Genomic DNA, 7,957 nt, shown 5'->3' with positions numbered 1-7,957 from the left:
TCGTTAGAAATGAACTTTAACAGCAGAACAGTGCTGATACAGTACTGGGTGTCCGTTCAAAAACCATACCTAATCCTTTCCACTGAAGCTTTGAAGGTACTCTCCATTTTTCATCTTCATATCATTGTGAAGTTGGATTTTCAGCAATGGTAAGAATCAAAAAAAAAAATTCCGAAATAAACTTCAATTGTCAAATTCCTTACGCTTGAAACTAACCTACATTGATGTTGATGTCAATGCCATTCTTGACAGTAACAAGAAACAAACACATCCTTCACACATGCCTCATTATTAATCAATTAGATAGCATTTATAAGTTCTGGAAATGTTATTGAAAATACGTGAGTATTTTTAAATGTAATTGAAATACGTGAATATGAATAAATAATATTTTTTATATTCTTTCATATGTTTTTGCCCAGTAAATTTGAGTGGGTCGCCATAAACTGTGGTCATGAATAGTGGGTCGCGATTCTAAAAAGTTTGGGAACCCCTGCTATAGACAATTGGTCGAAATATGGCCAAGAAATGGATCAAATTCCTAAAATTATGAGTTTATTTAACCTTTTGACATCCCCCCCTAAAATTACCAAGGACGGACATATCCAACATTTTTGTTTGTAAATTTATGAGAATGATAAAGAAGTATTTTTGTACTAAAATCCCATGTACATTGGCTGAAATACGGCAGAATAATTGTCAAAAAACTCTGAAAATATTATGCTTTTTGTGGCATCTCGACCCCCCCTATAATTTCTAAAAATGATGAAGTCCAACATTTTTGTTTGCCAATGTGTGTTGCTTGTAGAAAAATATCTGTTCCAATTTTCATGCAAGTTGGTCAAAATATGGCCGAGTAATTGACCCCAAACCGCAAAATTATGCTTTCTTTGTTAGTTCTGACTCCCCTAAAACTTAAAGTAAGTAAATCCAACGTTTTTGTATGTCAGTGTGTTATGCGCATGAAAATATATATTCTTGCCAATTTTCATCTTGATTACTGTAAATATGACCGCACAGGAGTCTAAAATATATCATAAAATCCTTAAAAAGGCCTAAATCAAAAACTGAAAATATATCTGGACGTATTGTAACAAGGTAAAACCATACGAAGTTTCAAATCAATCAACCGAGAAATGAAGGAATGGTAGTCGATTGAAATAGATTTGGAAAAAGACAAAAAAAAGAAACAATAGAAAAAACAATATGTCTTCCTGCGGGGAAATAATTAAAAAATACGATAAAGTTGGCAGTGATAGGGTGTGTAAAACCCAAAGCTAAATGATTTGAAAATAGCACTTTTTGTTAAATATTTTAAACAATGGACTGAGTATAGCCCAGTGGTTGGTGTGTCGGATTATTTATAGACTGTGGGTCTAATGTTCGCGTCTCGTGATATTATGATATGTTATAAAAGTTACAGTCAAATCCCACTATTCGGTTAGAAAAGGTTTCAAAAGTTGGTGGTGTGGTACTGTTGACTAGCGATCTTTCCTCCAGTCTTATCTTTCAAAATTAGGAACGGCTAGCTCAGATAATTAATTCTTGAGAAGATTTTCGCGAATATCTGAAAAGAAACAACAATTTTTTGCAAAATAATATTGATGTTTAGGTTTTATCACATCCAAATTACAGACGTTATCCTAGTCATCTCGTGAATCACGGTTTTAGGTCTTGTTTTTCATAAGGCCTGGAATTAATGAGGTTCTTTAAATAAAACATATGATCTGGATATTTTTAGTCTACATTAGTTTGGATGAAATGCCACCAGTGAAGTTCTTATAGATAGCAATTATATACATGACCTTTTGTTTGTGACTTAGAAATCCTAGGTTTGTTTCGTATGTAAAGAATGGCTAATTTGTAAAACGATCGATGGATCTAAGATGTACACTACAGAGACAGATAGTTCATAAAACTCAAAAATCCCTAGGGTAATGTGTCGTTTATTCAGGCATTTTATGGAGGTTTATTGTGAAAGTCGTAAACACGTCGTTTGTGCTTGGCTACCTTGTCAACGCTTTCCTTTGAAATGAAATATGCAAATTGACTCCCGGTATTCAGTGTTAATAATAATGTGCGACAGCATCTTGTTAATAGGTTTTTAGTCGTCAAAACTTGTTGGATTGTTTATGTATTTTTATTATTGAGTCAGAGGATGGTTATTTTTGTTTAAAACTCATCTTTTGAATCAACAGATGCTGTTCGGTAAGTGTTAAAAAAGGGAGTTGTGATTTTTCAGGTTAAAGGTCATTATTAAAAGTGATCTTTGTGCAATTTCAATAAAGCTTTCTACGAGTATAGTACGTTTGCTGCTCGCTCAGTAAACTGAACATGTGTATAGAGGAGGGTATTTTTATGTTTATTACAATAAACTTACTTATTTGAAGTGGAATATTGATAGTTTTACTGTTTTCTGCACGATATTGTTATACATTTATTATTATTTCTTATAGGCATTCATTTCTTGCTGCACCTCAGATGTTAAGTTGTTCTAAACGTTACATTGTCGGAGCCACTTAAAAACTTCAATGATCGTTTAAATGTGGTCATTTTAATTTTAATGTTTTAAATAATTAGTCGGCTTTCATTGGTCACTAGACGTTTGTGGGGCGGATAGGATATACACGGTGTTATGTCACGTGATGGTTCATCGGGTATAGTGCTTGAAGCAAGCGATTAATTGTTGTGTTCTGTAAGTTATACACCTTTAATATTAGTTTCATTTGCAATAGTGATTAAAGTGTTTATACATACATATTATTTTTATCAAGATATTTTTATATTTATTCTTCCTAAGATATATTCTATATTATTATATGATTGTTAGCTTAATATTTGGATTCAGGATTAACTTAAATCTCCAAGCTGACCAAACCTCATTAGGTTATATTGAGATACTGTCCGAAAATATCATTAAAGGCGACAGTACCCAAGTAATGATTCAATGCAGTTTAATCAGTGTTAGTAAAAACTGTATGTTAAATTAGTTATTTTCGTCACTAGGTTGATTTTAGTTCGGATCTATGAGAATAGCTTGCTTTAATCAGAAATTGTAGATAATATATGTTAAGCCATCAGAAGTTATTAATTTTAGCTTACGTGATTATATTAATAATAATATAGACACCAAATGCAGTCTTCGGATGTTTAGTTTTTGTTTTTGAAAGTGACTGTTATGAAAATACTGTAGGTTGTAACGACCACCAACGGTTCAGTGAAAATGTAATCATACATGATGTCACTGTTAACTTTTACCGAAGTGCTTCATGGTCTATAATCATATGTGATCTTGACACTATATCAACAGCTATACTCACAACATGACTACAATACATGTAGCTTCATGACACGTTCCAGAAGATTATTATTTTTTCTTCTGCTATAAATCTATTCCTACAACTTCCAGGCACACTGATTGATGATCTATTCCATGCAGCAAACTATCACGTGGAAGTTATAAATAATGTACCTACCAGAACAATCACAGCATAAATGAATACACATTGGACGTAAAAAAATATACAATATTTATAAATATATATTTAGGCAGCCGCCGACGTATACGTTGGCCATAATAAAATACTTCCGTTATTGAAGCAGTTTCAGGAGTGTTTGTGATACAGCTTATTCGACAGGTTTTGCATTTAGTAACGCATGGAACGAGTTTGTTGATTAACCAGTCCTGGCAGCATACAAGAAATTTTTGACTGTAACAGTAACGTGTTTTGTCTCTGAGACAGCATGTATACGAAAATACAGCCGGTTGTAATGAGCATGAAAATAAAAACGTTTTTATTAACATTAAGTGAGACTTAGCAATCAGTATTTTTTTTTAAACTTTACAAAAATTTATGAACTTACTATTTAAAATCTATATAGTCAAGAAGTAATTGTGTTTATTTGATTGGTATTTTAAATTGGAAATCAGCTCTACGAGAGGGGAAAAAAAAAGTTTTCCTCTGGAATATTAGATTGACTGTTTGAGCATAAATTTCACCCCAGGCTTTACGCATGCGCTTCTTATCTCTCACCTGTTTCAAACTCTAGTAATGAATTGTACCTCAACGGAAATGACATTCAAAACTACTTGGTATACGTCATGTAAATTACTGCTTTAGTCTGCTTTGTATGGACAGCCTGCGAAGGTCACCGAAACTGTACTGTGACAGCCAAACAATTAAATCACGCCCACTATACACCAAAAGTAAATGTTCCTTTACGACATTCGTGGTGGGTTTTATCTAAATCTTATAAGACGATTCAGATGTTGAATCGTTTTGTGTATCTTATGTTTCAGTGTTAGTTCTCCTCGTACATTACGAAATATACGTTTCACGAGTACCAAGAAGAGCTTCAGGAACTTTATGACTCACTGTAAAAAAAAAACAACCTTTCACACCTGAATTACAGTCATTGGCTACCCTAGTTGTCCTTCAAGTTTCTCGCTTCCAACACTGCTAAACTGAGGGTGGTTAGAGTAAGAGTATATTGATGGCTGAGGCCTATTCGTGCAATACGACATCCTCTCCACACGCCACTTAGTGACGGTTTTGTTCAAGTGAAGTCACAACTTGAAATATATATATCATTGTTCGACCTATTTCGTTATACTTCTGTTCCATATTTTGGAATAACAAGAAAACGGTAAGTGTACAAATGTTTTGTGAAAACAACTTGCTTTATACGCCAGTCCTTTTTATTTACATATCGTGTTTTCAGAAAAATATACATTTCGTTGAATTGCTTTGAAGATATCACAAAATGTCGTACATGCCATACGCAATATTAGCTGCTATGTGTATTCATATTACTTTTACCTTATTGCTTTTTAAAGCGTTGAATATTTGAATACAGTGATATATAGTAGTCACGTTTTAATGTTAAATTTAAAACTATCCATATGTTTATGCTTGGTTTTCTGTTATTATACATATAAGTATAGATTTATATGACTATATATATATATATACATATATAAACGTGTATGTGTGTGTGTGTATTATACTTTATACTTATAGGAATGATTTGTGTATGTTTTTACAGCAAGTGAATATCATACTTATAACTGTTAAAACTAATAAAACATATATTAAAAGTCTTGCTTCTAAATTCTAAAGGCCTGGTTTAACTTAGTGGTGAGGGTGCTCGACTCACAAAATGCAGGTCGCGGCATCTAAACCTATCGTCGAACATGCTGGTCTTTTCAGCCGTGGAGACGTTATAATGTGATAGCCAGTCCTATTATTCGTTGATAAAGACTAGCCAACAGTTAGCGATGGGTGCTTCCCGCCGTTGTCATTCCTTTGGTCAGTAATTTAAAATTGTGGACGGTAGTAGGTTGTTCTGCCATAAACAAACGTACCAACTTGCTTGTTTATGATTTAGTAACTTCCAATATCGTTTAAGTGGGGAAAAGTGGATTATGTAAAACTGCTTAACCAAACATGAAGTTAAAACTCAGCAACAACATAAAGATTTGATGATAAATATTACTATTAGTTTGTCTTATCCCTCGGACATGCTATTAGTGAGAGGCTATTAAAACTTTTTTTCAATCCGCAGGATCAGTTTGAATTAGAATTTAAATATAAATTGTTAAATCTTATTGCCCGACTTTGAGCGCAAGTAAAATAAATTAACAAACGCAAACTCTCACTAAATGAATACATTAATATATGCAATCTAAAACTTGGCTCATTTATTTTTGAAGCTTTTATTCAATGAAGCATATCTTTCTCTCTCTCTCTTTTCTTTGTCCGGCGAAAACATCAAATTATAATTAAATCTTTATCCGTGGATACTTGATCAAGCGTGCAGAAGTGATTGAATGTCCAGCTTTTATTATGTTTGAGAGACCGCTCGTTATGTACTTCATATTGTGTATTATCAGTTTGTATTTTCAGCGTAGATTATGAAAAATGGTAAAGTAAGCGACCAGTTCGACGTTTATTTTTTAGATTGCAGTTGTTAAGAAATACTTTTTAGAGATTTATTAAAATTAATTGTACTTGTAGCTAATCTTGTATTTGACTGTCGTTATTAGGTAGTTTTTGTAATTGTCAGTATGTATGAGTCTTGTTAATTATCTAGTATCAGTATAAATCTTTAATTGTGTTTAAATACTCTGTCTGTGTACGATATTACACAGTGTTTTATGTTTTTTCATTATTCTGTTGGATGTCAGACACTCTCCTTGTTTTACATATACTAAATGTAGAAACAGCAAACACAGTTCCACTGACGAATTAATTTAATTAGTTGTACAACTATGACAACACCGTCTACAGCACAGAGTAAACCGGTCATATTACATAGAGTATAAGCTGTTCGGTACTGCAGCTTAAGAGAATACTTGACGCATGTTTAAGCACATATAAAAGTTTCAACTTAAAAGTCATCAGGACATTAAGAATTTCGATAAAACTTAAATTCTTATGTTTTTCAGATGTAGAAGGCACTTTACCCAAAACATTTTATTGTGTGTATCAAGACCTTAAAAGTTTATTCAACGCATTAACAAGTTTTGTGGACTCTAATAATAGCGTTTATGGTTTTAACGGTAAATGTGTTTTATAATGTGTGCATTAGTATTATATTAATTATGAAAGTTATTTGGTATACCATATTTATTTTCTCCCAGTTTTTCAACTGTAATGTTATTCTTAGTCGTTTACTTAACCCAGTGTTTTCCAATCTTTAAATAGCAGCGCCCTCCTCCACATTAATATAATTTTCACAAGTGATAACAATAAAATCAACGTTTAACCAGTTTAACCGAAACAAAGCGGGGGAGGGGGAACGAAAGAAACACATTAGATCCTCGGTTACTTTTTATGTGTTTAACAAAATTTCTAAATAGTTGAACTAAAAAGTACTTAATTTAACGTTTCAATTAAATGCTCGTAGAAACCAGTAAACAGCCACCTCTGTTACTATATATTTTATATTTTTAGTTCTACGTGTAGAAAAACGGGATTTTATTATTAGACAAATGTATATTCGTTTTGGGTGCAACAGGAATACGAATAAGATTTTGAAGATCACGAGAAACTGAGGAGAGGGAGTGACGTCAGTATATACAGCGAACATTGTTATTTAGAAGTTCCTATAACGTGTTTTTTTTTAAGAGTGGTGCATCTGTTTGTGTAATATTAATTTTTTATGTTAAATGAAAGACTGAGAAGAAGCTGATTTGATTAAAATCGTTTTCTTATATTTAGTATAGTTGTATTATCGTGGATTAGTGAGTGGGAAGAACAGTAAACTCGTTTCATATCTACAAAGTCGTATCAGGTCGTGCATCACACAAGTTGTGTATTTTGGTGTTCGTGTAAATACACGAATGACGTGGTAACGGTTTCGTAATATTTTATTACAGTGAGTGCATTCTAACGTTCATACAGAATCACATAGATATACACGAAATCTCGAGTTTTAAGATTTTTTTCTTCAAGTTTTGATAATTTCATTATCTACACAAATAGTCTGTTGTGTAACCTTGCGCTTAAAAAACAAACAACAAACAAACACGCATCAACCTGTAGGCCATGTTCAAGGTTGTTATTCGGCCAAAGACCTTTGCGTTAAATCGACCACCAGCCACCTTAACTTTAGGGCAAATACTTCAGTGTTAACCACATCACTGAACATGTTTTTTAATTAACCTTTTGAAAAGAATGAAACAAAGAAGCGACTTTTGCACTTGTACCTGTACGTCTTTTTAAAAATACAAAATGGTAAACGGTAAAGGTAAATAACTAAAATCAAGAAAAAAAAATGTTGTTAATTTCTCAACAAAATTTCCTATTTTGAGTGAACGTGCATACACATTTTATTTCTTGTTTCTCTTTAAACTGTGTTTAATTCGTATAATTTGAAAAATAACTTACGCTTATGATTTAATAACGTATTCTAACGGTGAAACTGATTGTATCCACACACGTGTGTGTGTATA

At 32.5% G+C, this 7,957-nt stretch overlaps 1 protein-coding gene across 5 annotated transcripts in view; it reads left to right on the top strand.

Annotated features, from left to right (window-relative positions):
• LOC106460655 (prominin-like protein) overlaps positions 1 to 7,957 on the top strand; it is a 110,015-nt gene that overhangs the window by 26,982 nt on the left and 75,076 nt on the right. The window contains exon 1 of one of the 5 annotated variants that reach the window (XM_022387607.1): positions 4,263 to 4,647. The exons of 2 other annotated variants lie outside the window; for them this stretch is intronic. The gene's annotated coding sequence lies outside the window, so the exon portion shown is untranslated. Of the gene's footprint in view, positions 1 to 4,262; positions 4,648 to 7,957 lie in introns of those variants that run through there. 2 more of the 5 variants (XM_022387579.1, XM_022387602.1) reach the window with 2 other exon arrangements.

The sequence above is a fragment of the Limulus polyphemus genome, unplaced genomic scaffold (assembly GCF_000517525.1).
Source record: "Limulus polyphemus unplaced genomic scaffold, Limulus_polyphemus-2.1.2 Scaffold34, whole genome shotgun sequence".
NCBI lineage: Eukaryota > Metazoa > Arthropoda > Merostomata > Xiphosura > Limulidae > Limulus > Limulus polyphemus.
The sequence above is the reverse complement of the archived record's forward strand: the minus strand, read 5'-3'. Positions and strand labels throughout refer to the sequence as shown.